The 23703-nt window shown below is 40.9% G+C and overlaps 1 protein-coding gene across 8 annotated transcripts in view; it reads left to right on the forward strand.

Moving 5' to 3' along the window:
* The first annotated feature begins 7424 nt into the window (after nt 1-7424).
* The window catches only part of PLCB4 (phospholipase C beta 4), a 218145-nt gene continuing 201866 nt past the window's right edge, over nt 7425-23703 (forward strand). For 6 of the 8 annotated variants that reach the window (XM_052784069.1, XM_052784070.1, XM_052784068.1 and 3 more), the window contains exon 1: nt 7426-7562. The gene's annotated coding sequence lies outside the window, so the exon portion shown is untranslated. Of the gene's footprint in view, nt 7563-14575; nt 14673-23703 lie in introns of those variants that run through there. The other 2 variants (XR_008234723.1, XM_052784071.1) reach the window with 2 other exon arrangements.

The following is a 23703-nucleotide window of genomic DNA, read 5'->3' on the forward strand; positions in this document are numbered from 1 at the left end:
CTTATGCATTTGTGGACTCCTGCCATGTGTCGCTGCCAGTATAGGAATTAAAAACAAATGCTGAAAGTAAGGTGAAGAGATGAATAACAGCGTAGCAGGAGGAGATGTGCTTAAGCCGATGCAGTGGATGTGGTGTGACTCCTTTCTAATAACTCACTGTCCGTCAAGTCACTATCACGTGCAATAACCTGCAGATGGCTCAGCAGTGGGTGGCATTAATATTCTCAAGCCCCTCTGGCATACAGGTGCCCTGCACTGTCCTTCCCACCCTCTCTTTTCACCAGCAGACAGCCTTGTGCCTTGTTGCTGACTGGCAGGTGAAGTGAGCAACATGTACTCGCTGTCATACAAAACACATTTGGCTGGCTCCCAGTGGGCTTGTATGCCTTCCCTGAGTGGGGAGGAAACACAGGCGAGTCCGCCTGATGTCACTGACTTTTTGCAATGGTACCAGAGGAGAAATGTGACAAGCAGCAGCAGAATTGAAATATCAAGGATATTCAGACAGTTTGTTGATGTGATTTTTTTTGTTTATTCACTCTTCTATCTAGAATCACGGTCTGATTATACACACTGCCACTTTCAAGGGACATCTCTGATGTTGAGGCAGTACGGAAAGCCTCCGGGTACTCCGCATGCACTAGGACTTGCGTTGTACAAATGCATATACACACTCAGATGACATCTAAAAGCTTACTGCACTTTAGTATGATCAATGACATCATGCAACAATTTCTCAGGGAAGTTTTGAGAAAGAAAAAACAATCTGAGCCCTGGAAAAGGAAGAACAGGAAGGTATGTCCGTAGGTGGGCTATACAGGGTAATGTTATTAATTACTTTCCCTAGAAGATCTAAAGGAAAATATAGAGAAGCAGATTCAGAAAATGTTCACATAGGACTGGAAGGGACCTTCCACTGCAAGTGCTGTATCATATAATCCATGATAAGAACATCAAGCCCACAAACTGAAGAGTTTCTAGACTTCACTGTTTACATTGAAGGGCTACTGCAAAAACTTGCCACTAATGTTAGAGAATATCTTTGGATTTCCCACTTAAATTTATTGATGGTGAATTTACCTCTATTATTATAAACCAATCACAAGTACTGAGATACTAGGAAAATGGGTGTTGAATAACATCTAATGGGACTGAAAACAAAGGACACTCAACTGTTAAACTAAAAATCACACAGGAAGATGCATGGGTTCAACCGCTTTGTCTTCTTTTAGGGTTGAAGTCTTTCTTTAGACTGAAAAATCCTAAACTGAAAAATCCTTGTGTTTTGCATTAATAATTAAAGTGGAGTACTTCCAAGTAAGCACAGATTTGTTACAGTTGATTAGTAAGTTTTCCTTTACAACTTCCAATGAGCAGTTTTTATGTAATCTGCTTGTCTTTCTATATATCATTTACAATGCTGAACATTGTTGTTTCACCCATGGCTGTGTTGATACTCTTACAATTTCCTTGCAGGCAATGCCAAACCCCTTCAGCTCACCTGAACACTTAGACTAAAGTCAACTTGATTTGCACCACTGTGGAGAAATTCTCAGTAAACTGAGAGGGGGGAGTACAAGCAGGTTCAAGAGCTCAGCAGGCAATCTTAGTCTCATTGGTGATTCGTAAATATACAGAGGGAGAGATTGGAGGTGAAATGCCCTCTCTCATACATGTTTGGGGTCAGTGGGGCTTTGCTCTTCTTAAGACAGTAATGAGAAATGATCTCTCAAAAGTGTGAAAGGAGCCCCAGCGCTACCTTGGGCTGCTGCCTCTAGCACGTAGTAAAGTCCAGCACCAACAAATCCTGCCCCTGTTCAGGTCACACTAGATGAAGGACAGAGATCCTTGTCTCACACACATAAAAGCTGACTGGCTCCTTGTCTGAAAGGCTTAATAGTACTGTGATATTTTTGATAATGATGCCATTTTTTTGGAAAGTGGAGATACTGGTACCTTAAAAGATTCGAAAAGTATTGTTCAACTCTAAATTTAATTTCTTGTCATTAAACCGGGCAAAGAAACTCAACCCCTTTCTTCTAACGTCCAAATGGAAAAACACAATCTTATTAGCAGCATTATCCTGAAAGCTCTGTTGTCCTCCCTGCTGCATTATCCAGCTTCTGGAGGAACTCTTCTCCAGCCCCATGCTTCTGTCCTGCTGTATTCAGAAGACCTGGAGCTCAAGCCTGAAGATAAACATACCCCAGTACAATGAGGAGACTATTTAGCATCCTGAATAGATCCACTATCACACTTTTGAGTAGTAATACTCACTCCTTTTAATAAGAAAGACCTCAAAAGTAATAATTGCAATGTCTGTCATTAATATTATACTGTAGGCAGAGAAAAAACATTCCCTTTGTTCCCACTCATTCCTGTTATGTACATCTCTGTGTGTGTGTGTAGCTTCCTGAAAAGCCTAGGAAGAAGCTAACAGTCTTTCTGAAAAATTATCATAGATAATTTTATTTTATAATGAATCAAGGATCCGATACTGGAAGAAATTTTGCTTGTCAAGAGACCTAGCATTTAAGAAGGTAACTTCAGCTTTTAAAAAAAGTTTTTTTATAACCTCAGCTTTTTTGGATGGGATGTGGGTCTGCAACACAAGATATCACAGCTGATACAAATGATTGGGGCCATGAAGGTCTGGAACAGGATGGTATTTACAGGTGTGGAAAATGAACCATCTTGTGACAAAACCCTGCAAAAAAGGAAAGCTCCAAGAAGAAAATCTCTTTCATTTTGCCGTGTCCTGCGTAACCAAAATATGCTGTAGCCAAGCATTTTGCAAGGGAGAGCTGGTAGAGACATCTACAGTTAAAACTGCCAAGGCTTTCAGTATTTTGCCAAAATTTTAACTACCAGAGTAAAATATTCCAAGCTTTCTGTCTGTCTCAAGCTGTAACAAAATGTCCAGCAATGTTCATGAAAATGGTTATGAAAAAGTATTTTTAATCAAAATTATTCACCCCAGCCATTTTTTGGAAGTAGACGAGAAATCAATGTATGTCTGCTTCAGTCTGCAATTTGCCTTGAGTGACCATTGGATCGCCTTTTGTGTTAAAGACACACAGATTTGGCTGCAATGTAAGACTTGGAAAATCACTGATATAAGTAGATGCTTTGCTACTGACTTCACTGAGACCAGTATTTTACCCATCAATATCAACCGCAGTACCATTAGTGGCAGATGATAACACATTGAGTAGAACCTTTTGGCAGAAGAAGCAGCGAAGTCCTCCCTGGGGAGTGTGCAGATCAAAAGCCATGTAGCTACATGCACCACAGCTACTGCGTACAGCACTGATCCCAGGTTGATAAGCCATATCGTGAGGGATATTAGCTTGAGCATCATCCTAATGCAGTTTCCAGTAAGCTCTGAGCACAGGCAGAGCAGTCTGCCCCAAAAGCCTATACAGACGTACTGCCTGTGGTATAGGAAACTGTTCTTGTGCAATGTGCAGGATGACAGCAGACAAGGATTGAAAAAGATGAAAAGTGTCCCCTTAAGCTTGCACATGCTAAGTAAGGACTGTGACTGTGGAAAAATGTCATGCATTGCTAGCTCTGAAATGACTTGTGTCACAGCACTATAGTATCTACATACAAGACAACCAAAATAAAAGCTGCAAAGAGGGCATTTATTCAAGTATTTTTTAACGGTGTTTAATTATGCACATGAAGCTTTCCTTAGTATTCCATGTCAACATATTTAACTAGGAACATCCAGGCTTAGAAATAAAGAAATTAATGATCCAACCAAGAGGTGGTATAAATTGATAAGAAGCACTACACACGCTAGATCAACATGGGCTGTATCAGAGATTGGCTGACTGTGAGCTAATGGTGTAGACCCACAGCTTCAACATTCTCACTGAATTTTGCATGTTCAAACTTCAAATACCTACCGTTTTTCTACACCTACTGCATACTTTCAATCACTACACATGCTGATGCCGAAGGAAAATTTTGCCTTGGACAACCTGGAAATAAAACACTGAGAATAAACTCCTTTGTGTGGATTTTCTGAGACATACTAGGGTTGTGATTTTAAAATGTCCTGCACCCTTGTATCAGATAAGAAATAAAAGTGAAAGATCATGTTACTTTACCAAACTTTCAATGTCTTTGGAAAAATAATTTTTAATCTGAATATGCTGCAGATTGAGTAGGTTCCTATGAAGACAGCTGTAGTTTTTGCTGACATGATCGGGTGATGTGGCATTCTAACTCTACCAGAGGCAACAATTTTAAATGCACCAGGTTTCAGCTGATCAGTTCAGAGGTTAAGATTTTTCTGCTGTGTTTCCTGGGGCATTTTGTTTTCAACTGACATGAATTGTTGGCATTGTTCATCTTTTCCTAAGTCTTCTAAGTCACAAGGGTGAAATATTTAGCATTTGCATGCGTTTATATGTACTATTTATAAAGCTATAACTAGCAATTGCTGTCCTGTATTGACAAGCCACTCTTAATGAAGGAAATATTAATGTCTTGCAAGGAAGAAAATGAAACAGTACAGCTGTATCTTGTTCACATCAAGGCAGCAAGTCAACCTAAAAACTAGCTGTAAAATCAGAGGTTCTCAGATTACTCCTAACTCATCCCTAACTGGCCAAGTCACACTGACTGCTGAAGTCAGGAGGAAATCAGTGGAGAAACAAAGATCAAAGCATTGTCATCAGCTGTGCTGTATTTAGAAGTCCAAGTGTGTAAACAGAGTTGTACCACAACAAAACTCACAATGCAGGAATTAATCTCAATTTGTGGGCCTGACCCTTCCACTTATGGCTGCATGGGGAGTTTCAGACCCTCCACATGGCCTTACTTTCTACAGCTTTAAAAATCTTTTAATGTGAAGTCCATGTGCTGTTAAAACTGATGTTGTCAGTACCTCTAGTTTTCTTGCAGGTCCTGACAACTGTTCCTTTGATGACTGCCCTTTCAATGAACAAGTCAGGTCAGAGAGCTGACGTCGGAAAGGGAAAGACTGTGAAAGAACAAAGAACGGCTTTTTCTAAAGAAACTACACTTCCACTAATTCTGAGATGCCACTACTAGTCTGCATCTCAGGCAGTTACGCAAACATTTCAAGTCCCTACATTTTGCTAAAACTGTTTTACGAACCACAATAATGAAGATAATAGGCCTGAATTTTACTCTGGTATCAAATCCCCTCACACAGGCAGGCAGCCATGACCTATTGTCATGTAGAAGCCATTTTGGGGGGGAAGGAGATAAGAAATCATGGGAAAAGCCAGACAGCGTTATGGACCGGAATAACAGTGTCTGTGCTTACCGCCAGTGCAAGCTCTAGAGGTCTGAATACAAACCACATAGGGATTCCTAGTGAGAGTCCAATACTGTTTGCTAGTGAGTAAGCCATTATGCCTCACAGGAATTAAAATATTTTTTATCACTACTTTTATAATAATTTACTTAATTTGTATGCAGCCCAATGGCAAAAAGAAAAAAAGAAAAAAAAAAAAGCAGTGAAAAAGACATGGAGCACTTCATTTGTATACCCACAAATGTATCCATTTCATTCATTTAGAAACAAACACTTCTGGAACCACAAACAAAAACCTCTTCGCTAGCCCCATGTTCATCTCACATTCAAGCTGATGCCCTCCATCTTTAATGGCTATAATTGCTGCTCCTATATCCTGTGTGTTAACTCGATCCCTTTAGCTCTGCCAGCGATACTGGCCTTCATCCAGCTCATGTGCTTCTCATGCAGGTTCCTGTGTTACTTCCTTCCCGCATCTCCTTTTGTACAATACGCCCACCCTGAGCCTTAGCTGCAGCCTTGCTCCCCTTCATCTATTTCTAAAGACCTACCTCCACCACCATGCCTATGAGGAATTTCTAATTGAGTAGACATAAGCAAATATGAACATCTGCTTAAAATAACACTTGCTTCAATTACACAAACCCCTCAGTCTGTAGGTCTGCTGCACTGACAGGCTGTCCCTGAAATCATGTGTCATTGTTGCTGTTGTTCTCAGTCACCCCCTTGCTTACTTCTCCACAGCAGCTCCAGGAGCACAGTTCCAGCTCTTGAAGGCAGAATAATTTTTATCACATCCTGGTACAGCACCTGATGCCAGAGTGGGGTCTCATTCCAAGCTGGATTTTTACAGTTTATGGTATAGGATAACACAGCATAAGCTCTGGCCACTGCATTACCAGATTGAGTAGTTTGTGGCAATGCAACACCCTTACCATGACTGTCTAGCAAAACTATTTTAGATTTTTCTCCACTGCTTCCTCAGCTCACCCTAGATAACTTCTTCAGCTGTAGCTTGCTGCCTCTCTGTAGTGCTGCTCCCAGTTCTTGGTGCCAGTGTCCCTTCGGGGTGGTCAGGCTGCAGGGCCCAGGTGGCCAAACTCAACAGTTCACTAACAAAGTCCAAGAGGGCTGGTGGGCTGTAGGAGGAAAGGGATGGGGAACCTGTTTTGACTGTAAAACTCAGCATTTTGTTCATTTTTGTGGACGTTTTATGGTTTTTTTCTTGACACGGAGGAAAACACTTCTTGTAAAATCATGAGGAGAGAGGGAAAATTGACACCAGGCACACAATGACAGCAAACAGAGGAGCGCAGGGGAAGGCACAGGGTGCTACATTCGCAATCCCTGGCAGTGGTTTGCAGCCAGTCAGGAGCTGTGAAAGGGCTGGCTGGAGGATATTCGGAGAGGGAATCCTGCGCTCTGGATCGCCTGTGTGCTTAGCTCAGCTTGCTTGCCCAGCATTGGGCATTCAAATAAACCTCAAGGAGTCCAACTGTAATTTTGACACAAAAACTGTGAGAGTTCGGCAACCCTCCAGCGGCCTCTGAAACACCCCTTCTTCTCTTCGGCTGTGTGTTTCTGCATTGAAGACAGCAGGCCCGGCGCTAGCGCTAGCCGGGAGCACACAGGGGATTTCCTTCTCGCCCATTCACCCGCCCTTTAAATACATATAGTAAACACAGGCACGCCGGTGCAGGCATCCTCACAGGAACACAGCCCCCGCAGCCCCCTGTGTGGTGTGTCTGTGTGTATGTATATATGCGTCTGTGCGCTAGAGCAGTAAGGTACAGCTATGCGCGCGGGCCGCGCACCCCGCCGCGCCCGGGGCCGCGCAGGCGGAGCTCCGCGCCCGCGGCCCCGCCGGCCACTTGCCATGCGCTGCCCGCGGCCCTGCGGCGCGGGGGAGGCGAGTGCCCGCGTCTGGTAGAAGGCGGCGGGGCCCGCCCAGCCCAGGCGGCGGCTGTGGTGGTGGGGTTTCCCCTTTCCCCGCCGCGTTTCTCCGCGCTGCGGGGGTTGAGGCGGGCGCGGCGGCGGGGCCGCCGGGGCGGGGGAGGAGGGAAGAGAAGGGGGGGGGAAGGAGGAGCCGCCGCTGTCGCCGTTGTGAGGCGGGCGGGTTGCACACACACGCACAGAGGCACAGTGTGCGGACGAGGAGGAGGAGGAGGAAGGAGGAGGTCGTCGCCTCGGCGTAGCCCCGGCACCCTGCGCGGCGGGGCCGGCGGCGGCGCCGCCCGCCCTGCCTCCCGCCCCGGCGGCGGCTGAGGTAAGGCGGCAGTGAGGGGCTGCGCGTGTGGGGCGGCGCGCGGAGACCGTTGGGGGCGACCGTTGGGGGCCGCCGGGTCTGGCGGCGGCATCGCGTCCTTCACGGGTAGCGGCTCTGCCCGTCCCTCCGCTCCGGGCCGTAACCTTGGGCTCCCCTCGGGGCAGCCGCCGGGCGGCTGTGCCGGCTCCGGCCCGCTGCCTCGGCGCACCGGCCCGCTGCCTCGGAGGCGATGGACGTACACACACGTATGACTGTGTGTATGTCTGTGTGAGATTGTATATGTATATTTATATCTGTACATGTGTGTGTGCGTGACTGGTGATTGAATTATTCTTCTCATGTTCACTGCCAGCTGAGCTCTGCAGCTCGCTGTAGTTTCTGAGTGTATCCGGATTTTGTCAGTGCTGGGCGGTGTGACAAATGTTTCTGTGTAGTTAAGTATAACTTTCTTGTGGGTTTTTTCTTTTTTTTTTTTCTTTTTTTCTCTTTTTTTTTTTCTTTTGAGAAAGGCTGGCTCACCTTTGAAGATTTTGTTTGTTTGTTTTCTTTCAGATGTATTGGTCTCTTGGGATACAAGTGCTTGTGTTGCTTCTGTGTGTGTATAATTTACACAGATGTTTTTAAATCACTTAGTGGTAATTTTCAAAGCAAGGTGCAAAAACAATGTTTCCATTTTGCCAGCAAGGCTATGCACCGTATTTGATGCATGACTTTGAATTATGTGCGGTCAGACACCTGTTACTTAATCCTGTTTATCCTTTCCAGTGACAGTTTTCCAGCCTTGGTCTTCTTTTTTAATATATGAAAATAATTTACAAATATTCTTTTATGCTGGCATCTAGCAGAAACCCAGGGATCGAATGCATTTGTGAGGTATATAATGTGTGTTTGTTAGGTAATACTTTCTCAAAGGGAGATGATTTTGGAAAGTTACAGAATAATTTTTATCTCCGGGGGAGTTTATATAATGTTAAAGTGTCCATGGGGATGAATCTGTAAGAAAGGCAGGCAGTAGGGGCTACACAAAATCAAACTCTTGCACAGTATAAATCTTCAGTAAAGCATGCATCATGTTCTCTTAATAGGTAAATAATGTTCGTGTTTTCCAAACTTCTCTTGATGTTGCACCACAGAATTTTCAGTTTAATAATTGGAGTTAATGAGGATCCTAGAGAAAACGTCGCATTTCTGATTCCACAAGAGGATGGAGCGGATTTTTTCGTAACACTTTTGTGTGTTGATGGTTGTATTCTGTAGTTTACTTGAGCAGTTCTAGCAAGCTAATGATACTACTCGCTTAAGGTTATTTTCTCTAACTTCTGCAAGTGTAATGTTGACTGTATTCACAGGCTTCCTCTGGATCAAGGGTACCTAATATTGCTGTGTACCACAAAATAATAATTGTTATATAGAGCTGAGCAATTTTGTATTATACAGAGACAGTTTCTAAATGTGAGTTGGGAACAGATGTCTTCCTCTCTGCAACTGATAACTTCGTAATTAAAAATAAATTACAGATTTCAGGAATGAGAATTCTCTCCCACTACTGTTAATACCACTCTGCCTTCAAATGTCAGTTTTGATTCATGTCTTGATGATATCACTAAAAACCAGGTATTAATATGAAAGTCAAACCTCTGGTGAAAATATAACTGCATGTTACTGTCACAATAAAATTCTAAGATCTGATTTGATTGCTGGATGTGGATACGTACTTGGTGGAGTAACAATGCCTTTTATTTTACAGACATGTGCCCACGCACAGGAGCTTTCTTCTAAAACAGTATTTTCTGTCAGGAATTTATGCATAACCTACACTCTCTGCTTTTTCTTAGCATGCAGGGAAGAGAGAACCCTGAGGGGGAGAGAGAATTCAGATGAATTTCCCTTACTGACAGAGGAAATACCTCTTTGTTATATATCACCCAAAATCACTGGTTGTGTTCTGCTTTCACCTTTTCTAAAATAATGGCGAGTTGTTTGGGCTTGATATATGCTGCTGACTTCTGTTGTAGACTTTGGCCACTTGTTCCAGTAATATCTAGCTGTGATGATGAACTTGGGGCTATGCTGTGAGTCTGTCAAGTATTTGTTACAGCTTTGTAGGAACTGATGGCTTTATTTTCACCAGGTTAACGTATACTGGGTTGAAAATTTGTATAATTGTAAGGAGTAAAATTTCCATGCTTACTGAGATGACTTATTTTGTGTTTCTTTTTCATTTTTTAATGTGTCATTTCTTGTGGTCTACTCATGTTGTTCAGTGGTTTACTTGGTGGTTTTAACAGCTCAGTTGCTGTTCCTTCCTGTTCATAATTTGCCCAAGACTGAAGGCTGAAACTGCTGGTTTAATATTTTCCTTAAAATTGAATTAATCCCTTTTCCAGGGGAAAGGGAGAAAGGGACAGAGGAATACTTATCAGAATTTGAAATTTGAGAACAAAAACTTAATGCAGGCATCTTACCCAAGAGTGGCTAGTTATGAAAATCGATACCTCATCAATTTCAGAGAAGGCTGGTTTCCTCTGTAGTTTCAATCATCTGTCCCATTAGATTTGGGGAATTGTTGTAAATTAGTTTAGAAGTGAAATTTTCCAAATCGTAAAATGTCCGGTTGGTTGTTAGTGGAAATCATTATTAAAGGTTGCATAAGCATTATTTGCAGGATGGCTAATCAGTAGCCTGGGCTTAGTTCCATTCTCTAATAAATAGATGCATTGTGCTACTTCAAAAATTGCAAAATTGATGGCTTGAGTTCATTTACTAATTTTGCAAGATATGTAATACATCCAGTTTTGGGAAGACGCTTTGATGTCTGTAGAAGTTGCACATAGTGGAGATGTTTATGACCCAGACTGTTAACTCTTCAAAAGTTTCTTGATTATGCTGTTTAGGACATCTTATTCTTATGAAAGATGCATGCGTAACACTTATTGCATCAAAATTACCTAAATGCATGCATCAAAGGCACAGATAAATTTTATTTGGTGGGACTTTGAGAGCAGGCTTTGTGGTCCTCTCGCTCCTGCAGGAAAAGTGTGTGTTGACTTGACTTTGTTGTGTGATTTTCGAACTTTGTATTCCCAAAGATATGACCTGTAGAGGATTCGAATATATGGGATGGCCGTGGTATAAATACTGAAAATACCATGCTTTGACTTTAACCAGCTTGCTTTGCTTATGTTCTCGCCCTGTGAGCACTAAGCTATGAAAATCTATCTTGTTGGTCCTCACCCATCTTCTTATGGTAGTGGTTTCTGGAAGTTTTGTAAACATGGGTAAAGAGGCTTGTGAAATTGTGGAAGAAGACAGCTTCCCAGCCATTCTGGAATTAATTAATTTATTATGCCTAGTAGTAACTTCCATGTTCCAGGAAGACATGCTAATATATCTAAGTGCCTGGAATAGGGCCACAACAAGGGAGAGAGCATCAGAACAGCCCTTTCACAGCTGTCCTCACAGCGCTAATGCCGGGACTCTGTAGTTTTCAGGGCAAGATGCTCCCAAGCGACTTGTGAGACACAGAAATAGATGGTGCAGCACAATTGTGGCTTTAGAGATTCCTCTCCATCAGACTTCTGGATGATGAGTTGTTGATCTTTTCCCTGCAAGATTGTCACTGCTGGGATCTTGGAGGAAAATCAATACTTACATCTCTTCCTTTTGAAGACCTACATCAGCTTATATAAGGTAGTGAAGTGCTGTGGTTTCTTTTGTCAGTTTGGTTATACAAGTCATTCTAGGTATCATCCACTGAATGAAGAACTCATTAAAGCTGTACCTGCACAACAGCAAAAGAATCCTGATTTTTGGAGAAGAATGAAAGAAAACTCTTCCTTTCTACTGAAGAGCCCAGCCCTTAGGACAGACTGTTATGAAGTCATACGGTCCTGCTTGTTACTAGGCTTGGATGAATGGTATTTGGGAATGGTTGTAATGTTTTGTTTCACTATTGGAGTGCTAAGAAGCACCAGTCAGTCTTTCTGTGGGATGGAACCTGTTCCTGAGGAGCGGTGCAGGTGTGTCATGGTTTAACCCGAGTCAGCAACTAAGCAACACGCAGCTGCTCACTCACTACCCATCCAGTGGGATGGGGGAGGAAATCGGAAAAGAAGTAAAACTCGTGGGTTGAGATAAGAACAGTTTAATAGAACAGGAAAGAAGAAACTAATGATGATAATGATAACACTAATAAAATGACAATAGTAATAATAAAAGGATTAGAATATACAAGTGATGCACAATGCTCACCACCCGCCGATCGATGCCCCGTTAGTCCCCGAGCGGCGATCCCCCTCCCCCACTCCCCTCAGTTTATATACCAGATGTGATGTCACATGGTATGGAATACCCCATTGGCCACTTTGGGTCAGCTGTCCTGGCTGTGTCCCGTCCCAACTTCTTGTGTTCCTCCAGCTTTCTCGCTGGCTGGGCATGGGAAGCTGAAAAATCCTTGACTTTAGACTAAACATTACTTAGCAGCAACTGAAGACATCAGTGTGTTACCAACATTCTTCTCCTACCTAACTCAGAAACATAGCACTGTACCAGCTACTAAGAAGACAATTAACTCTATCCCAGCTGAAACCAGGACAAAGTGTTACTGAAAGGTTAGGTTGCCTTAGTGTAGTGTGTCAGCTCAGGAAAAGAGAAAAATACAAGGTCTCCGGCTTTTAAGGCCACCTGCCTTTTTCATGGTTTGCATTTCTGTGGCAGATGGGGTTATTACTTTGATCTCTCTGTGGCTTCCCATTGTTTTCTGTTGCCAGTTACAGGTGTTGAGCTCAGTCTTGATCCTGTCCCACCAGTGGCTAATAGCTGGTTGTGGGACAGACAGCATGGATCACAAAGAGCATAGAAATAGCTTGGAGCAGTCTCACTTGTCCTCCCCTGTTTAATGACCAACTCATTTAATGAGTAGGTGAATCCATAATCTGACTTTCTGCAATTGCTGCATGCTGTCTGATAGAAAATCTATTCCATAACCAGTAAGCGCTCCTAGTTCCTGATATTGTGTCTCTCATCTTTCTTTTTATAATAGCAAGTGATCAAAACTTGAGTTAAGTAGGTGATTGGCAGCTGTCATATATCTAAAGTTAGGGCCTTGCTTTCCATTTTATATGGAAGCTGTTACTGTAGCACCATGAGGCCCTATACTTGGACAGTTAAGGGTCACTTGCTTGGTCTTTTCTCAAAATAAGAGCTTATTTCTTTAACCAGTAACAATAACTAGGAGCTTTAGGCAAATTAGGTGAGACAGTCTGTTTGGAATGCAGTCTATTGTAAGGTCTGTTTGTGGAGTTTTTGAAATTAGTATTGCTGAAGTAACCATGTACCCTCCGCCCTCTTGTTTCTGAAGAAGCTGGATCTACTCAGTTGACTTTGGGGCTCTCAAATTGTAACTTTCTTTGTGAGCTAACCTTGCAGTTGGCAATTTTAGAAGACCATGAGAAGATGTGTAACATTATAGATGCTAGGTTGAAGAGTTACTGTTCAGGTTGAATACTCTACATTGTTCTTTTTCAGGTGTTTTACTGATAGATCATTTACTTGCAAAGTTTAGTCTAGGCTTTGTGTTCATTTTTTTTTTTTTTATGTGTAATACCATCCAAAAATATGAGGAGATTAAAAAAATCTACTGATGTCAACCACCTATCAAATAGTTATATAAAAGCATTCCATATCTGCAGTTGGTCTAGCAATTTGCCATCTGAGAGAGAATATATATTCAACTTCAGAAATGTTTGCGTGCACTTTGGTAAAGGAGGAAATGGGTATGAAAGAGGTATTAGAGCAGGCTATTTATTCTTGAAGTTATAGATAGATTTCCTTTTCTAACAATTTCTGTATTCAACTTGAGCACACGCTCCTGCAGACTGGAAGCAATCAGTCAGGAGGTTAGTAAGCAATAAAGGGGGCAAAAAGAGTAAGGACTTGAAAGGCTAATGAGAAGCATCTCTTGGATTCCAGTGATCTAGAGTTTCCATGATCCTGTGAACAGTGTGATGTTGTGGAAAATAACAAGTAATAGGGAAGTTCTGTGAGATGTAAGCTGTGGTTTTGAACAAGATAGGTTGGATGAAAGAGCTTCTCATAACAAAGTAGTAATTTTTCCTCCTTGATCTTTTAGGCCATTCCAAAACTCTGTGGGGTTTTCTGTTCCCATTTTTCTCCTTCTTGAACATATTTATTTCCCATGCCTGAAACTGCCAAGTCTCTCACATTTGCTTTTTGGTCTTCCTTCCTAAGCTTGTGGAGATGTTCATTACTGATGTTGTTGTATGCACTATACTTGCTGCATGTACAGATCTTCTCTACTCTCCTCTTAGCTGATGCTGTGTTCTGGACCTAGGATGCTTGCCTTTATCTCTGCTGTTAGACATCTGTGCTGCTGCTGTGGCTGCTAAAAGGAGACATAGGGAGGAAAGGAATTGCTAGCTGTAGTAAAAGCCTATTTGTTTTGAAATACACAAACTGGGATTAAAGTTCTTAAAAAAAAAAAAAAAAGCCAAAACAAAACCAAACAAAAACCACCCCAAAACAAAAAAACCCAAACAATTTTAAATATTGATACCCTCATGCAAGTTGCTTTTTTTTGTTTTTTTTTTTGCTATGTAGACATAAGGACATGTTACTCTAATTCTTAGAGAATTCTTCTCAGAAAAGAGTGAGTGGAAATGGAGGATGAATGCCTTATTGGGAAGTAAGGAATAGAGCCATGGAGCGGTTACTCTGGCTGGGCTAAGGTGATCTGTTGAACCAAACAGAGTGGGTATAATCTTTTCCATGAAGGACCCTGATTAGGGAAGGAAAAGCATTTTTGAAGAAGGAGGGTGAGAGATGGGGCAAGAGGCTGATGAATTTGTGGCAGGTTTGTTTGCAGAGATGAAGCATAACTCTGTTAAAAGATAGGTTGGGTGGCATGGTGTGGTGATGAAATGGACTGTGTATTGCTCCTAAATCTTGACTGCAAGGCAGACAGGGGCTGTTGGATGATTTGATTCCCCCCCCAGATATAGTTCTTGAGGATTGGTGCTGATTAATTGGGTGCTCTGCTGCTGGATTCGGAGAGCTGTACTGCATGTCTGACATCAGCAAAGAATAGACTGAGTAATTATTGCTTTCTGGTCTTTCAGTCTGTGTTATTTGTGTACCACTTCCCTAGCAAAATATGCTTAGGAATAATTGTCATACATTAAATGACAAGATGGAATGTGATTGCAGGTATATCAGAGCAGATTGCAAATTAGGTGCTGCAGTCTGGCATAAGAGCTGTTAGTTGCAGGTAATGTGAATACTTTGGCATCACTGCTCAGCTTGTAATTTTCACATTGGAAATCTCCTGTATCTGTGTATGCTGCAGGTGCAGGGGAGCTCTTGGAAATTCCCCTCAGCGTGTCTGCCATCCCTCACATGATATGCTTATTTGCTTTGATTGGTGAATTCCCGTGCTGAAGCAGAAGGTGGGGGTTTCTGGGGGTGGGGGGGAGAGGAGGGGAGAGATGTGACCTGGGGGAATAATTGAGGGCTCAAACAGGGCAGTCTGAGTGGGGAGGAGATGAGCTGCTGCTTGTTGTCCTTGGGGGGTGGTGGTGCCATATTCTCCCAGGCATAACAGCTGGGGCTGTGAGACCCTGGCAGGCTCTTCTGCTTGCTCTAAAGCCAGGAGAAGTAGCCCCCACTGTACATCTACATTTACCCTGTGGAGGGACTGGTGGTCCTGTAATCTCTCCGCTGCAACTGAACTGATGCAGTGATTGTTTTCAAATCCTTCAAATCTGGCAAAATCTAGCAGAGCTGTTCTTTTTGCTGATGCTCTGGTTTTCAGCTATGAAATACATAGTGGCTTTTCGCTGACCGGTGACTATAGCAGGTGGCAGGGAAGAGAAATAACTTCTGAGAAGACCTTGGCCCAGGTCAGAACAAAACGGACTTGGTTTTTTAGTTGCACAGGTTGCTGCTTCCCTGCATTTAGATATCATTGGTATAATTTTGCTAACTTCAAGCAGATCCTTGTCTACTTGGATGCATCCTAAAGCATTATATATGTTTAGCCCTGCATGCTTTTTTTATTACTATTTTTTCTTCCCAGTCTGAGGAAGTACTGGAATCGGTGTATATGCCTAGCCTGGCCAACAGGTATTGATAAAATGGTCTCCTTTGAGATATCTTAATGAGAGCATAAGGTTAACTAGGAAGAGGCATACTAAAATAGTTTGTAACTGTGTGCCATTTCATGTGTGTGTCTTTACACAAGAAAATGTCTTACAGTTAAATTAGTCTTTGCATCAGGTAATGCAAGTATTTGTGCTGCTTTTTATGGGAGCGATTGCCATCTCTTCCCTGGTTGAATTAATGAAGACTGACACCTTGGAAGAAGCATGTGGTACTTAACTGGACTTGCCCCAGAGAGGGTTAAAAAGTTGGTGTGGCACTGGTGAACTTGGTAACCTGTATTGGTAGCTTTGTGAATGGATGTATGGATTGCACGCACAGGAGAAGGTATCCCAAATGTTTCTCTTGTGACCTTAGCTGTTAATTACCTTTGCATTGAAAAAGAGAGACAGTTGATGATCACTTAGTTTTCTGGATTGAGCTGGTGGTAAAGATGCACAGATGCTTAGACGGATAGGAAAAAGAAACAGTGGTATCAGTCTTCTGCATTTTGCTTTTATCTCTCTTGAGGGCTGTGTGATCATCACTATGGAGAAATGTTGAGTGTTGTTCCTATTGCATGTTTTTGTTTGGTTGGTATGGAAGCTATAAATCTTCATTTCTGCTAGTCTGGTTGAGTTCTTTTAGAAGAGTTCTTGTTAATGAAGTCTGAACTGCAAAATTGTGCTCCCTGTCTGAATAGAGGAATCACAGCTCACTTAGACCTTTATGTGGTAGTCCAGATAGCATATAAAAACTTAATCACCACTTCTCTGCTGCATCTTCATTTTCAGTGCTGATCCTTCCACTGAATTGCAGCCTCAGAAAAAAAAAAAATGTGTTGGGTTTTGGCTATGGTGACAGTCTACCAGTTGATTTATTCAGGTTTGGGTTTTTTTTAGGGGGGGGTGGGGTGGGTTTTGGTTTTGTTTTTTTACAGGTAGATAAATGGTGCTCTCCAAGTTTTGTGTAGATCACTGTGTGTTAGTTTGTTACAGCTTTCCTGTGGTGAACAAATAGCCTCGTGTAACCTAAATGCATTTCCAGATGTGGGGAAATCAAAAGTGTATGTTTGCAGTAATTCTTTGCTATACAAACATATATGCGTCTTGTATTTTAAAGCACATGAGGTTGAAAGCAATACTTACATGAGTAGCTGTAAATTGGTGTGAAGTAGCTTACTTCTAAAAAAAAAAAAAAATGTGAGCTTTACTGCTGGGTATGTTTTTTTTATAATGATCTTTGTGACACTTCAGTTTTCAAAACTAATCAACTGAATCAATCTGTCAAGAAATACATGCTCTGATTTATATATTTTTGATTTAGTTATGCTTAGTTAAATAAATCGTGCCCTATAATCTTTACTGATCTCATCCTGCTTTCATTTCTGATTTATCCTTGAAAAGACACTGTTCACTTTAATTTAGTATAACCACCTCCCCTTCCCACAGTAGAACAACTGAAGATGAATACTGTGAAAACAAAGATATAATCACAGCTCTCAGATATTTGATAAGTTAAAAACATCTATTGAATTGATCTGAAATGATGTGGAAAAATATACAGGTAGTTCTTCAGGTAACTGAATCATCAAATGATTGATACAGTGAATAGTTTTCTGTGATTCAGGTGCTGAGCAATGTGTCATTACTTTAAGGCTTTTGAAAACTGGAAAACAGATTTTGAAAGTCACAGGTAGAAATGGCAGAGGGAATTACATTGCTGTGTTAACCATTACATTTTATGTTTTAAGAAGTTGGCTCCATCCCACTGTAATTTAGTGTCAGAATGTTTGCTGTGTATTTTCATTTTCTCTCCTTTTTTTTTTATATGGAATTGTTTTCTTTACAGAACACAATCTTAGTACAACAAAATAGGAGAGATTTTCTAGTCATGTAAAATTACATTAGCCATTTTGTGGGCTTAGTTTTTGAATTTTTTTTTTCTATTCCCTTGATAAAGGCTGATGATACCTAAAAGAATAACCCCTACCTTTAGCAGCATTTAAATACACATGAAGGTCTTCATGAGTAATTTGAAATTTTAACCAAAACTTGGATTGCTAACATGTTGCTTTGCCTGGTTCATCAGAAAGATCTGTGGAAGTATTTCTTCAAAGCATTAGAGGTAGTAATTGTCAGAGTAAGGTGCCAGTTTTGTTAAGAGCTTTAAAACTGTATACCTAAAAGTTGTAAAATTGTAGACGTATGGTATGTGTTAGGTGAGGTATATCTCTTCCTTAAAAAGTAATTGGTAACTTAGATGATAATTGCTTTTCTGGTAATACTGCTTAATTTCATAAACCATTGCATGGTATCTCTCAGTTACTAAGAAGCCAACTCATCATTTCAATTAAAAAGTAAGTGCTTATGCGTACATGAAGTACAAATAAATTCCTGGCTGTCTTTTTTTGTCTTTTTTCAGAAGTTGAAGAAAAAGTAGTTCTCAGTTAATTTTAACTCATGTAAAGGAATTCTTATTTAAAGATGACTGAAAGTGGACAAATCTTTTTTTCCTTCCACCTTTTCATGCTATCATCACGTCTAGAGTTTTAGAAACTAAATATTGTCTTGAAGGCTTTAGCAGGTCATGTTCTGCTTAGCTGAGTGGTCTTCAGCTGGTAATTAGCACATCTCTAACTGACTGAAACATAATTTTAACAAAAGTTGGCTCTTCATCTTCAGGAATGTCTATTGACAAAGTGTGGGTGTTACAAGCATGTAACCTAAGTCAATTTGAGCCTTATATTCAACTCAGAATCACTTCGTGCCTCATCTAAGGTGCCTTTTGGAAGGTCATTGGCAATTTATCTGTTATCTCTTACTGTAATACTATTGTGACTGGGTTTATGCATCTGCAGTTTTATCAGGAAGATTCATAGGCCAAAATTTTATGTGTCCACTTACTGGTCTATTCCTTTCATTGTTAAAAGGGAAAATAATAATAGAAAAAAATTACTGTGTGAAGAGTACATCACTGGAGATGTGGTTTGTTCTGCTCTCAGTGCAGCTAATTCTGAGTGAAGACCATGAGATAAGGATTGGTGAGATGGTGTTCTTTGAAAAACTGATGAGAAGCAGGGTACATAAACTTTACTGTTTATTTCCCTCTTCCATCTTTCATTCTTGTTTGGGCTTGATATGTTAAGTAGCTCTGTAGATCATGTCTAGCTCTGTGCTGCTAGTATTGCTTTTCCATTTGGGCTGTGTTTTGGCCTTGCAAAAGTTAGAGTAAGTCACTTAATTTTTCCCTTTCTTGTGGCTTCCCATCTTTAGAAAGAGACAGGGAGTGGAAGGGGAGGAGGGCGGTGGGGGGAGAAGGCGGCTATTCTATCTAATAGATAATTGAATAGCTTCTGTTTTATTGTTTGTTTTTAATCTTGAAATTTGACCTGACAAAAGAAAGGTAACAAGAATCCAAATAGTGTCAGGAGTTATGTGGCAAGAGGTATGCCATCTATGAGAAATAAAACTGAGTACAGCACACTGCAACTGCACAAACCCAGCCCATCAGAGCTTGAGATATAATTAAATTGGTCTGTAGGTTTTGCGGGTGAAATACTTAATTTGGCTTCAAAGCTGTATTCAACAGTATCCTATTGGCTATACATCCAATGGGGCTCCAGTTATTCCTTCCAAAGTGAAGTGTATATCCACAAAGTTGTCTCAAGATGCTGATGGTTCTGACTGTAGCACTAGGCTGACATGTACTTGCTAAAAATGCTCTTTTTCAGAAAAAAACAGCCATCTAGTTTGTGAGATCAGATGTCAAAAGACTGCACTTTTTCAGGATGGAGAGAAATTGCTTGAATTATAGATGGCTGTATTGAGGCTGATAAAATTTCTTCAAAATTAACTTTTTGCTCAGTTTCAGCAGAGCAAGGAGTGACTGTTAGGACACATTTGATCTTGTAGTAGGTGTGGTAGTGTTACTGGGTTAGAATACGTAACCTTTTGTGACACAGGAGGGATAGGGGCCCAGTTTGAAAGCTCTTTCTTTGCTGTTTGATATCGGTTTGGTAATTCCAGTATCTAGCCCCCTTCCCCGTATCTTTTGGGCGTAGGTGTATCTGGCTGTAGTGGACTTTTAAAATTAGATTTCTTTGTTCTAAACCAGGACTTCGGTTAAATACAGTAAGACACACACCCCACCACCACCAGTGTTCTGATTATGGTATTTTTTGAATACCTGTCTTGAATGTCATGATAATGCCTGACATGAAGGCTCATTGTCTTGTGAACAATGAGATATACAAACAGCCTTCAGCAGTGCACATCAGAACAATGTGCATACTTCTAGCTTAGCCCTTAAAGTATGAACTGAAGTACAGCACAATGTAAATGTCAGTTCAGGAATGTTAGGTAGGTTTGGTATGATCCCTTAAGGATTCTTTCTTCATGTCCTAAATTGCAAGGTTTCTGGGGCAGGAACTATCCTTGCATTATTTATTTTATGGCATTTATTATAATGCAGCCTTTATTTTTTTTTTAACCTCATTGGTGCCCGTTTGCTGATACCTCAGATGAGACAATACACTGCAACACAGTGTTTTTAATTAGAATATATATACAAAGCTATTTTATGCAAGTTAAAAAGAAATGGCATCCACGTTGTTCAGTTCAACATGCTGAAGTGTCTAAAGGTATAAAGCAGCTTTCAGACAATTTTGTATCTTTTTATATTCCAATTGTTGAGACCTTTTTTAGTGTGGTACGAGGACTTTACAGAAGCCTGCAGCGTATGTGTTAGCAACAGGGATTTTGGTAAATTACTTCTTGACCTCGACTTGCAAATCAAAATGTAGCAAATCAGGGGCATGGACATAGGACACCAGGACAAACTCCCAGGAGTGCAGCGTACTGTATGGAGCAAGGCATTGCTCATACTGCTTAGATTGACATGTCATGCAGTATTAGAGGCCATTGTCTTTAATACCTCTGTTATGGAACAGATCCAGTTTTGATTTATAGCCCAGCAGTAGCAAAGTTCCCTTCTTTTCAGTTTTAGAAGTATAGTCTGATATAGGATATTTGTCAAGCAGGCTTTTTGCATATAATCTTTGACACCAGTCTTCCAGCAAAAATGTAAATGTGCTTCTTTGTGTTATTTCTAGGTATGAGGATTGCCTGTGTAAACCTTTAAGTCAGAGCATAACTCAGGAGCACCTTTTTTTTTTTTTTTTTTTTTTTTTTGGCAACTATATGGAGATGGTCTGAATCAGCAAAGCTTGCTTAAAGGGACACTCTCAAGTCAAAACTATATGTACATATAAAAAAAATTTTTTTTTCAGTGAACTGAAGTAGCTGCAGACATCAGGCCTACCACTGAGCATCCCTGTCAGTTTTAAAACCAATTTATGTGGGCTTTGTTGTTTCTGTTTCCTCCCTCTTTCTTTTAGTTCTGTGAAAGGCAACAAAGAACAAACTCAACTGCACAGTTGGATGAGAAAAGAAATAGAAGAGACTGGGCAGAAATTGCAATCTAATATACAAAGCATAGATCTAGAAAGATATTTCAGCTATGCTAAAAATTATTTGACGCTTTGCAGTCTTACAACACTCAGTGATCTAATAGTAGTTCTGGAATCTTTTTTTTAGGCATTGTATATACTTGTTAAAAATGCTCCTTTCCCCAAAGAATTTATAACACCAGTATAGGAGGAGCCTAGAGCTGAATACGATTTTTAGTATATAGGCAACAGAATGTAAGCATGAAACAATTCTAACTACATGCGGTAAAGATCATCCTAAAACTTCAAGCTGCATGTTTTAATAGTTTTCAATCAAGTGGGACTTGAAAGTTACTGACTTCCCTTTAAAGCGTAAATTTTTACATTGGACAGCCTAGCGCAGACTAGTAGTCGCTACCGTCATAGGAAACTTGCTTCAGTAAAGCCTACAGCATCAGGCCCAGGATGTTTGCACAGTGAGGCTCTATAAACCTCTGTTGCAGATGTGTAATGCTTTGATCTGTTTACTGAACAAATAAAAAATAAAACCAATGTCTCCCATTTTTTCTTTGGGAGAAACTAGTGGACAGGAAATCTGGCTAGCCATATCAGATTTTGCCCCAAGAAATTGCATCAGTTTTAAAAAAGAGGCATTGTACTTGCAGCTTAATGTTTAAACTCAGTGCCAAAATGTTATGGCAGAATAATGCAAACCGATAATGCAAATGGTTTTCTTGGGTGGATTTCAACTCCTGTGCTAGTATCTGGTAGAATATATTTACTTTCTTGCATTGAAAGACTATTTCCATCACAATAATGCCACTTTTAGCTAGCTGGTTGCAGCCAGATTCAGAGATAGTAATCAAAATTGTTTTGAAATGTATCTGTTTATTACAGTGTAAATTTTTCTTTTATACTTCAGATTATTCAGCAACTAAACATGTTTACTTTGAACAGGGTATGTGTTCTAGGTGGGTAGAAGCAAAATAAAAGTGTGTTTAAGCCAGTTGTAATTTAATTTCAGCTCTGTACATCTTGAGACAAGAAAAGTTGCTGGCATTTAGGCGTTGCAGTGCATTATGAAGTGACTACCAGTCCGATTCTCTGATGGAATTAAAACAAATTGGAAAGCAGAGTGATGAAGAGATATTTGTATGAATTAAATGTCTGTGGCCTGTGGTTTGCCATCCTCTGTTGCTTTGCTGATAATGTCGGTTATGTAAACTTCTTTCCACCACTTTCTTCTTGAACTTGCAGCAAAGCAGTTTTGTGCGGTGTAACATCTGCTAGCATAAATATGGTTGTAAATATACTGCTGCATCTTCACTGTGCAGCCCAGTAGGAAGTAAAGAAGGGGTGGAAAGGAGTGTCTCTAGAAGCACAGATGGCTCTAGTAATTAATAACATTTTGTAAAATAGCTTAAAAGAAAAAAAAAGTATAACTTAATATGATTGCCAAAAAAGGGACTGTATGGAAGAGCTGAGTGCATTTATTTGGTACATTTGGCAGAGTTCGCTACTGTCGTGGTTTAACCCCAGGCAGCAACTAAGCACCATGCAGCCGCTCACTCACTCCCCCCCTCCCGCAGTGGGATGGGGGACAAAATCGGGGAAAAAGAAGCAAAACCCTCGGGTTGAGATAAGAACGGTTTAATAGAACAGAAAAGAAGAAACTAATAATGATAATGATAACACTAATAAAATGACAACAGCAATAATGAAAGGATTGGAATGTACAAATGATGCGCAGTGCAATTTCTCACCACCCACCGACCGACACCCTGTTAGTCCCCCGAGTGGCGATTCCCCCGCCCCCACTTCCCAGTTCCTATACTAGATGGGACGTCACATCGTATGGAATACCCTGTTGGCCAGTTTGGGTCAGGTGCCCTGGCTGTGTCCTGTGCCAACTTCTTGTGCCCCTCCAGCTTTCTCGCTGGCTGGGCATGAGAAGCTGAAAAATCCTTGACATTAGTCTAAACACTACTGAGCAACAACTGAAAACATCAGTATTATCAACATTCTTCACATACTGAACTCAAAACATAGCACTGTACCAGCTACTAAGAAGACAGTTAACTCTATCCCAGCTGAAACCAGGACAGCTACCATTAAACTTTACCGGATAGGACATATGATCAGCTATGTACTCTCCCATGTGTTATGGGACAAAGAGGTTTGGATAAAATGGCATGCCCGTTGTGTGTGTTTTGCGCTGTATCTTGTATTATAACCAATATGTAATTATTTCAGTAAATATTTAAGGGGAAAAATAATGCTACTTAATCCATTTCTCTTGCTGTTATGGAGTATCGGGATGGTAAAAGTGGAGATCAGAACATGCTGTATTGGAGTTGCTGGCCTAAAACATGAATGACAAGAAACAAGCTCCCAGTTTCTGGAACATGGGGCACATCCCCAAAAGAATGACTGAGCTGCAGTAGGATTTCTGTGATCATGCTGAGCTTTTCCTGGAGACCTTAGGTGATTGCATTTTATCTTAGTGATTCAGAGTGATGGCAGCTGGTGACTTGCTAG

The sequence above is a fragment of the Harpia harpyja genome, chromosome 4 (assembly GCF_026419915.1).
Source record: "Harpia harpyja isolate bHarHar1 chromosome 4, bHarHar1 primary haplotype, whole genome shotgun sequence".
Lineage (NCBI taxonomy): Eukaryota > Metazoa > Chordata > Aves > Accipitriformes > Accipitridae > Harpia > Harpia harpyja.